At 41.1% G+C, this 13,794-nt stretch overlaps 1 protein-coding gene across 4 annotated transcripts in view; it reads right to left on the bottom strand.

The window, feature by feature from the left end:
- Arhgap5 (Rho GTPase activating protein 5) overlaps nucleotides 1-11,903 on the bottom strand; it is a 72,702-nt gene extending 60,799 nt beyond the window's left edge. Inside the window, exon 1 of one of the 4 annotated variants that reach the window (XM_051195829.1) lies at nucleotides 11,818-11,903. The gene's annotated coding sequence lies outside the window, so the exon portion shown is untranslated. Of the gene's footprint in view, nucleotides 1-11,303; nucleotides 11,410-11,666; nucleotides 11,704-11,817 lie in introns of those variants that run through there. The other 3 variants (XM_051195825.1, XM_051195827.1, XM_051195826.1) reach the window with 3 other exon arrangements.
- Between the last annotated feature and the right edge of the window lie 1,891 nt (nucleotides 11,904-13,794).

The raw sequence follows: 13,794 nt of genomic DNA, 5'->3' as shown, positions 1-13,794 counted from the left end.
TAATTAGTCAAAGTAACTTTGGTATTTTTTTAAAGGGCAAAGAACAAAAATCTCTAATAATAAACTATGATCAGAACACTGCTCTTCAACTATATGTTGTTTAAATTTAATTTGAAATTTTTTTTCAAATATAACCAGCATGGGTCAATAATACATTTAGCTTCTTTCTTGTAAAACTTTACTTTCATACACAGTAACTTAAGTCTCATAACATTTAATAAACTTATTTTTACTTATGAGGAACGCAAGAAGATAGTAACAGCCTGCATGAAATTACAGTTTGGATCAGTTTTTACATATTCAATCAGTTTTGCTTTTAACAGTATGCAGTGAAGGCTCTTATTATTCTTTAACGGTTATCTTAGAAACCTAAGTTTTCTGACAAGAAAGTTATGTCAAAAATATCAATTACCTATACAGAAATTAATATACATGTAAAACACTCCTAGGGCATTCATATATTGTATTCTATTTTAAATAAAGTTTAATAACATTAAGTGGCTTTTTTTTATAAATTAAAAGCTATACAAGAAATCTAGACAAATAAAAAAACAGATTCTTAAGAATTCACAATTTAACCTAAAATATTTTTTAGAGACTAGAATACTACTAACTGGAGCCAGAGTAAAAGAGGGAAGAGAAAACTAAAGAGAGGATAGGAGTAACCGCTAATGTTCTACACCACAGCTGGCTAATCAGAATTGACAAATATTTTAAAATAGCTAGTAGGGTGGTATATGGCTAATTTTGGTTGTTGACTTGGCACTCCTGGAAAAAAAAAAAGGCACCTCAATAGAGGAACTGCTTCCATTAGAATGGGGCTGTGGGTGTATCTGTGGGACACTTTGTTAACTGACACAGGAGGGCCTTTCCTATTGAAGGAAGGTGGACAAGAGCATACAAAGTACCTAAGCAAGCTAAGGTAAATAAGCCACTACTGGGCTTCCCTCCACAGTTCCTGCCCTGACTGCCCTCAGTAATTTACTATAGCCTGTATATCAAATAAACCCTTTCTTCCTCAAGTTTATTTTGGTCAGTGTTTTATCAGTAACAGAGAAACAAACTTTAGCAGAATCACACCAAGAAAGTGGGGTATTGTAATGAACCTGACCTTGTTTGGGGGAGGATTGTGGCTCATTTGAGCCAGTAGAAAAACCACTGAGTGATCCAGAATTTAGTGAACTGTTGCTGAAGCCTGGAAGATGTGGATAGAAATGCAGACGAAGGCCTGGCTTGTGAAGTTTCAGAGAACATCTGAGTCTCTCGGACTCTACTACTTTCCTATGACATTTTAATTAAGAATCTATATAAGTAGAATCTTTGCTTTACTGGGACAATCAATGTTGATTAGCAGGTGCTGAATAATGAACTATGATCAATAAGAGACCAGCATCACTGAGGTGAAAGCTGGGAAGTAATTCCTCAGAGTAAGCAAACAGTTGGAGGTGGATCTAGGAGCTGTATTTCAAGCAGAAAGCAAAACTTGGCAATGTGTAAGTCTTCCATATGGTACTGGTTTTGAAGCCATGAAGAGGTCACAGAGACCAGCTGAGGCCTGGCACTATATGGCAAGGTCAAAGATTCCTTGAAGAGAGACAGGAGAGGCTATTGGTGAAAGTTCAGCTTCAGTTGCAGTAGAAACCCCATGGCTGAAAGAGTCATGGACAGCACCTGTGGCTTGATACTTTATGAAGCCAAGAGAGGCCACTGGTGAAGACAGAATCTGTTACCATGGAGACTCTACTATACTGGAGATGCCAGGACCATAGGATGACTACAAAGGACAGGGTTAGATGCATAGTGGACTTGGCCTGAGACAGGAAACAAGCTGCATGGACTGTGTGTGGTGGAGTCAAGACACAGACCTTTCACTGGACTTTGGTTTGGGTTTTATTTGATTATAACTATACTCAGGTTCTTCTTTTCTCTTAAAATAAACATTGTTTTAGATTTTACAGGAACCCACAGTTAAGAGACTTTGAATCTTAAAGAGAATCTGGACTTTTATTAAAGTATTAAAATTTTTAAAGACTGAAACTTTTAGAAGTTAGACTGTGTTTATATTGTAATATTAATATTACTACAAGCCATAGGGAGCAAAGAAAGGAAAGGTTACAGATTTCATGATGATGTGTTTGTGTGTCAAGCTGACAAGGAGTTAAACTTGCAATAGTCAATCTTGGCTGTTAGCCAGACATGCCTAAGAAAGAACCAAAACTGAGAACTGCCTCCATTAGACTGATCAATGGATATGGACTGTGTAAGAAAGGTAACTGAGCAAGCTGCAAGGGAAAATAAGCCTGTAAGTTTTCCTTCATGGTTCTTGCCTCTGCTCCTCTTGAATTACTGCTCTGATTTCCTCAATGATGAGCTGTGATTGAAATGTATAAGCCAAATAAACCCTTCTCTCCTCAAGTTGGTTCTGGTCTGCACTTTATAACAGTATCAAACAGCAAACCAATACAAGGAATTCAGATTGTTTTTAATACCAAAACCAAAAAAAAAAAAAAAAAAAAAAAAAAAACTTAAGGTGATAGAGCTATGCCAATTATCCTGATGCAAGCATTTATCACATATACTAAAATGCCACACTGCATTCCATATATATACAGTTACTGTCAATTAAGACACATAATCTATAAACATTAACCTTTAAATAAAACTTTTATCCCTTTTCATAAAATTGTTGCATTTAATAATAAAAAGTATAATTTTCAAAATGTTTATAGCTTTACAATGTTTTGCTTTGTTCTACTGGTTCTATCTTTAAAATACACATGTAAATTAGCAGTTTCTGATACCTTTACTATAATAACCTAGATTCTAGTCTTCATAATGTTTGGTGAATGATTCTAATTTCATTTCTTTGCATAATTTCTGTTCCCTTTCTCTGATCTGTTAATATCCGAGCATCCAAAGCTTGCTAAAATATAAACTAGAACCTTCCATTCAAAATTTTCCAGTACTTTTAAAAGGAAAAGCCAAGTCCTCAATATTCTAATCTACATTATCTGCCTTCTACAGTGTTTTCATATATCTGAGCTACTCTAATAACATTTTCTCAAATTCTCATTCTGCTTCAGTGACACTGAGACACACAACAGGAAGCAACACATTCCTGCCTTTGCACTTTCACTAATATTTCCAAAACTACCATGTAACATAATTATTATGTCATTAACTCAACCCTTCTTCCATTTCATTCCAGATTTAACTGAAGAGCCAAAAAGGCATAAAGCTATATGTTCACTGCTCTAGTATAGCCCACAAGCCTAAAAGTACTTCACACAACAGAATCATAGATCTTAATATGGAGATGAAAACTTTTCCAAAACGATATATCTGAATCAAAGTAAATTATTATGCATAATAATATACGTGACCAGAATAATCATATGTTTTATTTATAATATTTAAAACTAGAGATGGCTCAGCAGCTAAGAATACTTGCTGCTCTAGTGGAGGACCTAAGTTCCATTCCCAGCAGCTCACAACTACCCATCACTACAGTTCCAGGGGTTCTGACATCCTCTTCTGGCCTCCACAGGTACTGCAGGCATATAATGCCCATTCATGCTGCAGGCAAAGCACTCACACACATAAAATGAGTGCTAAGCTTAAAAATCTAGAAATAAATACAATCCTGAATGTAACTGATTTTAAATATTAGTCTGTTTTAAATTCACAGTACTTATTATAGGAAATTACATTTCTAAGACCTGATTATACAGAAATAACTTTATAATTACTTTATAATTCAATCTGAAATACCCAATATAACTAAGCATTCATAACACAAAGATCATCTTATGATCTATATGCTAAGGCAAACTTGTCCAGAATAACTTGAGAGAAAAAAGAAAATTACATACTAAAAAAATAGTGTAAACTTGGTATATTACTTCTGTTCATGTTGCTAGTTCTTACTGACAAATTTATCAATGTTATGAACAAAAATATATAACATTTTGCATATGTAAGATACCTGAGTAATCAACAATGCAATTCTTAACAAAAATCAATGATGTATTATATTTTACCTTAGAAGTAAGATTTCTGCCACAAAAGCACACACTCTTTAGATGTAATGTAGCTGCGAGAAGCCAATTCTATGAACTGGTCTTTAGACAAGACTATAATCGAATGAAGCAAATTTTCCAAAACTTTTAAAACAATTATGTAGTGACTACCTGCAAATTCTGGAACTCTCTGTTTTTACCCAATCTTCAAGCTTCCAGAATACCTGACACAAGAGGGACACAATAAATTTTAGCAAGTAGTAAGTGACCCAATCTTCAGGCTCAGTGCACTCAACTCTAAAACCATCATAAATTTCTGAAGTCACAATTGTTGACACAGACTGCTATAAACCTACAAAATCTAATAAGAATATCTTAATGTAAAATGTCCAGCGTCTTTCTAAGACCTATAGTTTGATCGTTAACATATACTACAGGTTTATAAATAGTAAAGTATTTCCAGGAGGTGGAGGGTAAGGGATCTAAGCAGGGACCCTGGGCTTCCTAAGCTCTATTCAACAAAAGTCTTTCGACATTTCAAATTACTGTGTGTGGGGGGGTAGTCATTGATGAAAGCAACTGTAAACCAGCTAAACTATTTCCAAACAAAGTAACTGCAGACCTTATTATTTAATCTACATCTTTCTCTGACAACACGATGTTTCCCAATGCCTTTATAAGAATTTTATTCCAAACTCATACTTGTCTATTTTCTTATTCTATAGTGGAAATAAAAGCATGCAAGGGAATCCCATTTCTATAACCTAAGTTATAGTGCCTATGTTTAGCCACTACCTGCTTAAGCTTATATCAGAGACTTAGAAGGTCCAAAGGTACTTACTATAAGAAGTCCAGTAAAGCCAGTACTATGATATGCTCACCCCTCTTTGAAACACTAAGAGTAGGAGAAGGGAATCCTTTTACTCTTTGTACTTGTATTGTTACACAGAGGAGGACCCATCATTTTCATTATGTGAATAACTATAAGCAAGGTTCTGCAACATTTTAAATTTCATTTATTTGTATATATAGTACTGGTGTGTGGATAGATCAGAGGAAAATGTGTAGTTTTCCACCATGTGACATAAACACTGAACCATCTCAGTGGTTCTTTTATTAAAAGATGGGAAAAGTAGCAAGCCCAATCATCACAGAAAGGGGTACAGGGTTTAAAAACATTGGACAGTTTTTAAAAAGGTGTTGAGAGGCTAAAAATCATTTTCAATACCATATATAGAATCTTGCTGGTCAAGGTGATCCATTGTCTGTAACTTCATCATCTGGGAAGCTGAGGCAGAAGGCACATTCAGTCTTATCTACACAGAAAGTTTTGAAACAGCCTAAACTAAAAAAGCCTGCCTCAGTAAGTCTAAAAGATAAACAAGTACAGTGATATGTACCTGTAATCACAGCACAATCACCGAAAGCAAAGGCAGGAGGATCAGAAATTCAAGGTTACCCTTGGCTAAATGGCAATTTGGAAGCCATTGCCTTAAAAATAAACAAAAAACTCCATTATCACTAACAATCCTCTCCCCACACATATCTTTATAGAACTATAGCTAAGGAGATAAAAGCAATTTTATGTGTGTGTATGTGTGTGTGTGTGTGTGTGTGTATGTGTGTGTATTGAAAAATGTAGTATGATTCCAAACAAATTAAAGGTAAGTCATAAGCTATTATAGGCCAAGGTTTGGAAAACTTTTTTCCATAATGGTTGGGCACTAAGTAGGCTTTGCATACTGTCTAGTGTCTGTCCAACTACTTGAGTTGAAAATAAAATGATCTTGATATATTATAATTTAGACACTTAGACATTTGAATTCTATACAAGTTTCATATATCTCAAAACATTATTATAATTTTGACAGCTATTTCACAATGTAAAGGGGAACTGCAGAGAAATAAATAGGCTAGATTGGACCCAAAGGTCAAAATTTACAAACCTTAGATGAATTTTTTACTTGTATTTTATGTGTTTAAGTATTTTGCCTGTATGTGTGTGTGTGTGTGTATGTATATATATGTATACATACACACACACACACACACATGCACCACATGTGTACCCAATGCCTATAGAAGCTAAAAGAGGGTACCAGGACAACTATAAGCTAAGCAGACATGTGTACTGGGAATCAAACCCAGGTCCTCCACAAGAGTAGCCAGCGCTTTTTAGCCAATGAGCCACTTCCCTAGTCCTGAGATAAAAAATTTTTGTGAACACAAATAATATGAATAAAATATGTGATAGGGTTTGGTTTTCAAAGAGAAGATATTACAGATGTGTGATTAATATGGAGTGAACTAAGCACAGCAACCATACCGGAAAGTAGAGAAATTTGGTTATATTTATAATATATCCTTTAAACGGGCAAGCAGGAAGTAGATCTTTTAAAAATGAAACAGAAGAGTCTAAAAGTAGAATACAAGACTGAATCTGATGGGATACAAAGCCCACAAAATGGATAAAGACTGTATGCTTAAGCACCTAAACTCTCTCAGCAGAACTGAAAAGAACAATGCCAGAGTGCTGCGTGACTGGCGCTAGACATATGAAATAAATGAGTCAATGTTTCTCAATGAAAAGCTAATCAGTTTTAGCAACAGATGGTGATAACACCTGAGTTCAGGTGTTATCTACAAAGACACGGAACTTGGTAATGAAATGAGGTAAGGGCAAGATGACTAATAAGACCATAAAGTTCAGAAAAATCAAGACCATCTGGGTATTCCTAGAAATAATCTGAAGAATCCCATACTCTGCAGCCATTTCCTTAAATAGTCAACAGCCAAAAAGAAGTGTCACCTTGGCTTTGAAAAGGTAAAAATAGAAGCAGTACCCACAAAGTATTTAATTAGTAAAAGAACAGATATTTATTTTTCCATCATCTTTTTATTACTCTTGTATCTGTGTTTTCTCCTAATAGTCCAATTTACTCATGAGATACAAAATGATGTTCTTACACTTTACCTTGCATTTTCTTCTCATTTGCCAATTTGGCCTACACTTCCCACATATTTTTTGGTCCATAGTCATTATTACTTTAATGACTTTTTTTTCTTCCTTACTATCCTAACTATATACTACTTTCAGACAGTACCTTTTTTTTTGTTTGTTGTTTTTTTTTTGGGGGGGGTCTATTAGAGACACAGTTTCTGTGTAGCTTTGTAGATCGTAGATCAGGCTGGCCTCGAATTCACAGAGATAATCTGCCTCACAAGTGCTGGGATTAAAGGTGTGCACCACCCCCACCTGGCCAGATAGTACCTTATTTAGAAATTTCTTTATACCACATTTCATATATCTTTTTAGTTTTATTTATTTAATGTGTATAGGTAGTTTGCCTGCATGTATGTCTGTGTACTAAGTGGATGAAATGCCCATGGAGGCCATAAAAGGTCATTAGATTCCCCAGAAACTGGAGTTACAGATGGTTGTTACTACCATATGGGTGCTGAGACTAGAACCTGGATCCTTCAGAAGAGCAGCGAGTGCTCTTACTGTTAAGGCCAATCTCCAGCCCTTCATAGCAAAGTTTAAATCTGTAACATGCTGTCCTGCAGCCAAATCCACCTGTTCTGTATTGGACTCACACTAGACTATTTTTATACTGTTCCATGTCTCAAATTCTTTTTCTCTCTCAAAACTATAAGCTCTGGGGGTGGAGACACAGCTCAGCAGTTAAGAGCAAGTACTGCTGTTGCAGAGAATGAGAGTTTGGTTCCCAGAAGCTCAACGTCACTCTGTCTTCTTCTGGCCTCCAGGGGCATCTGCATGTACATAACAGAGATACCACATGGAGAGGAGGCTTCAAAATAAAAACTGACAAACTCTAAACTCTGAGAGGAGTTAAGGCCATACAACAAAGTTCAAATATACTTTCTAGTATTACAGTGCCCACATGCTCAATAAATTTGCTAAGGTTCACAAGATTAATCTGAAGTTGGGTGGGGGGTTTACAACTGTTTGGCAATAATGCTGCAAGTTTAAGAAAAATCTAAGTGACAAACTTTGGTCATGTTTTAACCATGAAATAAAAGTTACATGTAACTTTTCCTAAGTCATACTTCTAATTCTCAGGGTAAGAGGAAAAGTTATTGTTTTATTTCTCAGCCTTGTGGAGACTCAGCTTCCAGAACACAAAAAGGGGAGGGGGGGGGTAAAAAGAACTCAAAATGTTCTCTGCTGTGAAGGCTTCCCCAAAACATAATGATAGAAAAAAAAAAAATGTTCTCTTTTCTGTACTTCAGGTACTTTATCTACTTAGTCCTTTACAGTTAGTTGCTGCCTCTCAAGTTCAAACTGTCCTAACCTCTAATTCATCATTTTATCCCCATGGCATGTTATTAAGTGCTAAATAAAAATAATCAAATTCATGAACAATACAGCAGAGGTTTTAGCACTTCTTAATGCAGACTAACTTTCAAGGGTTAAAAAACAGAAACTGCCTTTAATTTGGGAGGGAGACTTGTCAGAGGAAGTCTCATGGAATCCAGGAGGTTTGAACCTGAAAGAATGTATTTTAAATTCTCATGTTTGATTCTTTTTCTTTTTTTTTAAATTCTAACCTTTCATTCTAGTTTGTTTGCAATACTAGGGAATGTACCAAGGGCCCTGCACATACTTGCTAGATAAGTACTCTACACCACCAACCGGACACACTAACATTTTCTCCTAGTTTGATAAAATCAACAAAACCTTGCACTTAAATGGCTCATTACACAAATTACCAAATGGATGACATATGACTTTATTAAAATTCCTTCATTATTTTTTTAGATACATTTCTTTCTTGTACTTAATGACTATTACAAACATGAAACACTACAGACTGCTTCTTGAGTCAATTAACCAATGCCTTCTTAATTTGCAAAGAAAAAGCTATGTATCCAAATAAACAATTGGAAAAGTTTAGTATAGCATTCATGAAACATACTTTAGTTTAATTTAAAAAAAAGTTAAAGCCTAAGGATGTTGATAGAGTAAGTGATTACCTAGTGTGCTCAAGGGCCTGGGTTCAATTCCCAGCAGTGTGTGTGTGTGTGTGTGTGTGTGTGTGTGTGTGTGTGTGTAGGGGGGGTGTTACATAACTATTATTTAAACCTGAACCATAACTTCCAATACCTCCAAAAAGCAAATATAGCGTTTATTTCATAGAAAACCTTAACTTTCAGGGTGAAAATGATTGTCTCCAAAAAAAAAAAAAAAAAAAATTTACTACATATGTCCTTTTAAAAAAGAAGGGAGATGGGTCAACAAAATATTCAAGGTAAATACCACGTAAGAGAACTAAAATATTAAGATATTGGACAGACTTTCAAAGGGGCTGGAGATGTAGTTCTGTGGTAGAACACTGTGCAAGGTTCTGGTTCCAATGTCCAGCACCACATGAAGAAAAAAATCTAACTGCCAAAATGGGTTAAGTGGACAAAAATACATTATTAAAAAGCAACACACACAATTTCGTGAGAGTTTTTTTCTATCCACTAGTAACAGAGCCCACTCCCAATGCTCTTAATAATGAATATGCAAAGAATGGGAAAGGCATGCTGATCAGGGTTAAAGAATGTATCCCGTATCCCAAAAGAAGACAACCAAATCAATGGTTATCTAATTACCTATACTATTGGATTCTGTTTTAAATCAATCAGATCAATCTCTTGAAGTTAAAAAAAAGCACATCCTTAGCCTTTCAATTCATAATGCCTTCGCAGGTTTTTGTGACCCACACTTACAACTTTCTTCCTCTACTCTACCTTCTATAGACAGGAGGAGACATATGGCTCAAATACAAGGGATAAAAGAGCACAAAATGAGAAATTTACAATTAAATTTCTCCGGAAGCTGGTCACCTACAGTATTAATCTCAGGATGTAAAAATACTGAAAAGGAGTACCATGCAGTATAAACTGGAATTGACAGTAACATTTCCAAACACATTTTACTGACGTCTATACTGAAACCAAAATATTTTTCGGGAATAGTTAACATCTGGATGCAATGGGTGCCGGAAGGACTGTTTTAAATGGAGATTAAGAGAACTCGTCCATGACGTGAGTGGTCTCCTCAATGCAGGTAAACATCTCCAAACATCCTGTTCAAATTGGATACTCGGTTTGAATTTAAGTAGAATGGGCAATTCCCACCTCAAACACCTGCAGAAGGCAACATGCACAAAGACTAGGAAACAGAGAACACTGCACTGCTCACACTTGGACGTGTTGAAAAATGCCCTTGCTTTCCACCCCTCCCAAAAGAAAACGCAAACTGCCAAAATTTAAGGTTAGAAATGCTTGTAAAAATTCACTCATCTTACTATTTTGGTTTAGATCTAGTACGTTACTTGCCATTTACTAAGCGCTGGCCCAAACTGGATTTCCATCAGAAGGTAAAAGTATGAACGTCGCCCCTGCAACTTTCTCGGCATTTTATTAGCCATCCTAACAGCTTGTCCTTACTTTCTAGCACCTTTCAGCCTTAGCTACACGCAGAGCTCGCACCTCACTTGCATTTCCAATAACGCCGGAGAGGGAGGGTGTGAGCGAGTGTATTTATGTGTGGATAAGTGCACGCGCGCTCCCGAGCTGCTCCCCACCCCCACCCCCGCCCCGATACTTTTCTTTGCTGGGAACCGAGGGAAATTTTAGAGGTTATTCCAGCGAAGAAAACTCGGGATCAAAAGCCCCGGCCCAGGAGCAGCCGAACGACGCGAGGGAGTCTTGTGTTTGGGTTGCGCAGTGCAACTTCTCACTCCCTACCCCAAGCTTTAGCAGATGGGAATGTGGTGGAGAACCTAGGGAGGAGTCGAGGCGATAAGGAGAAAAAGTGAAAGGGCCGATCGCCCGGAAAGGCGGTTAAGTTTGCAGGCGAGATCGTGTTTCTGCCGATCGGCGCTTACGGCGCTCCCCCCTTCCAGGTGGAACTCGTTAGCCGCAGCAGTCCAGCCAGCAGACCCCGCCACCCTCCTTCCCCGCGCCCCCTCCAAGCAAGCCCCGGACAAGTGAAGGTGGCGCGGGGAGCGGACGCCTGGCGGGGCCGGCGCGAGCTCGGCGAGCAGCCGCAGGCCTCCGCCGACCCCGGCCAGGTCACCTGTGGAGAAAGCCGCCCCCTCTCCGGCCTCTCTGCCCTTCAGCCGCCCGTCTCCCCGCGGCCCGGCCTGCGAGCACCGAGCCGCCTGGCCCCAGCCCCTTGAACTGGTTGCAGCCGGCGGCGGCGGCTCTCGAGGGTCCCCGGCGGGCGGGGAGCGGCAGGCCCCGCGCAGCCGGCTCTCGAGGTCCTACCTAACAACGCCGGTCTCCTCCGTCGCCTCCTCAACGGCAGCGGCCCCGGCGGTGGCGGTGGCGGCGGCAGCGACATTCCTGGGGAGCGCTCCCGCCGCCGCCGCCTGCCTCCTCCTCTCTCGGCTCGCCTCTCGCTGCCCGCGCGCTCCCCCCGCCCCGCGCCCTCGCCGCCACACACGCCCCGAAAGCCCGAGCCCCGCGGCTCGCGCTGCCTGCTGTCCCGGCCGCCCGCCCTCCCGCCGGCGGCAGCGGCGGCCCCGACCCTCCCCCTTCCCCCCGCGCCCGCCGCCGCGCTGGGCTCAGTAATGGCGGCCACTCGGGCTCCTCGCGCCGACGGATCTCTCCCTCTCTCCCGAACTTTACCTCAGCATCTCTCCCGGGCGCGCACCGCCGGAACGCAAGCACGCGCGCGCGCGCGCCAAGCCACACACCCGGCCGGGGGCGGCCCGGGCAGCACGGGGGCGCGCGGGCGTGCCCGCGCCCGCCCCACAATCCCCCGCCCCGCGGCGCTCACCTCCAGACGCCTCCCGAGCCGCGCTCCCGGTCCGGCCCCGCCCCTGCCCTCGTCTCCCGGGAGCCGGGGCGGCGCGAGCTCCCGCGCCGGAGGGGAGGGGAGGGGAGGGGAGGGGGCGCGCGAGCGCGCGGGGCCGCGTCCCCGCTCGGGCCCCGCTCCCCATTGGCTTCCGCCCCTCCCCCCCGCGCCCCCTCCCGTCTCCGCCTCTGCCGTCCATTGGTTCCCGCTCCTACTCCCTTCCTTCTCACCTTTTCCCTGTTACCCATTGGCGTGAGTGGCGCTCCTCCGCTCTCCCCTTTCTCCGCGCTCTGCTCCTCCTCCGCCCCATCCTCCACGCTTTGGGCGCCGCACGCCCGTGCACGGTCGCCGAGCCTTCCCAGCCCTCCTCTCCTCTCCCCAGCCTTCGTGCCGCCGGTGTTTGGCGCTAACTCAGAGCCCTGCGGAGGAACTTAGTGTTGTGTTAGCCGTTGCGAGGCGCGGCACCGGCGCCGAACGCTCCTCCATTCAGTTTCCCCAAGCCTTAGAGTCTAAGGTCTCTGTGAGCACTGAGGAATGCAAAGGAGGAAAGAATGTGAATGTGCGGGAGCTCCGTTGCAGGGACTTGCCTCTGTGTGTGTGTCTGTCTGTCTGTCTCTGTGTGTGTTTGTGTGTGCGCGCGCGCGCACCGCCAGTCCTGCCTGGTAATCGCTTACCAACTGGACTTCACCCGCCAGTGACCTAGGAGCAACACTCAGCCAGAAGCCTCAGTTAGACGAGGGCAAGAGGGGTCCTTTCTCCGTGGGCCCCACACAGACACAGGCCTGATCCTGGCCGATCTTGGGGAAGTTGAAGGAGACCCCGGTATTTATTTAGGTGGTTTAGGGTGGTCCCAAGGGCCCCAGCTCACTTCAGAAACTATCTGCTTCTTGGCTTTCATGAGACTGCTTTAAAATGTATTCAGTCTTTTTTTTTTAGACTTCTAGAAATATCACAAGTTTGGGAGTATGTTGAGCTTTTCATGTATTCTTCTGTGCATAGAGAGAGACAATGAACGATAGAAATCATGGCCTTTAATTTCTGAAGCAACTCTCTGTGACTTTCGCAAGGTCACCCCAATTTTATAGGGAGATGTTTGCTACAAGAGCTGCCAGAAGATAAAAGAATGAGGAAAACTACAAATCTGCTCTAATTCATTGGGTCCTGCACAGTAATTTGGGGGAGAATTTCTCTTTGGGGAAAGATTTGTTTTCTGCACTGGAAATGGTTTATCATCAGTAAACATATAGAGGCGCTTTAAAAATTCAGGTTATTCTTATGCTACATAAGGTACTGAAGCTAGCCAAGGTTGCCTTTTCGTATTATAATGGCATAGCTGCTACCATCCCGAAATAAATTCACGCTCTGTCAGGAAAGAAAACAAAAACTGTCTGTTGGTACAAATTCGTTAGAAAATACTTGTCAGTCTATCTGTCACAATATTCCAGCAGATCTGTTCGTTTGTTCCTTACCCATGTCCCTCCACTGTCTATAGTCCTCAAAGGTGAACTTAAAATGGTTTAAAAGCAGTTAAAACATTTCTAACTTCTCTGTGTGTAATTTGCTCCTTACTTTTAAAAAGGCACGACAAAGCTCTGATTCTGTCCCTCGATGCATCTGACTGTTACCAAGAAACTAAGAGTAGGTTGTAGGTTGTGGTCTATGGATGCTTATGAACTACGGCCAGGGAAGAGAGCTGAAGAGCATGTGCAGTGGAAGTCACATGGAATTTAGAAGGGGAAAGAAGGAAACTCCAAAGATGATGCACTAGTCCCTTTCTATAGGCTTGAACTTAATGTGGTTTGTGTAGTTTTTATTTTTTGTACTAAAAACCTTAAACAATGCGTGGAGCCAATTAAAAACCATAACCTGAATAAAATATTAAGTACCATAGGGGACCCATACTCTAAGATAATTTTGGAATTACTTTCTAAACAACCAGAAAATCTTTAACCATGGGCA

The sequence above is a fragment of the Phodopus roborovskii genome, unplaced genomic scaffold, assembly GCF_943737965.1.
Source record: "Phodopus roborovskii unplaced genomic scaffold, PHOROB, whole genome shotgun sequence".
Lineage (NCBI taxonomy): Eukaryota > Metazoa > Chordata > Mammalia > Rodentia > Cricetidae > Phodopus > Phodopus roborovskii.
Note: the sequence above shows the minus strand (reverse complement) of the source record. Positions and strands in the feature narration are given on the sequence as shown.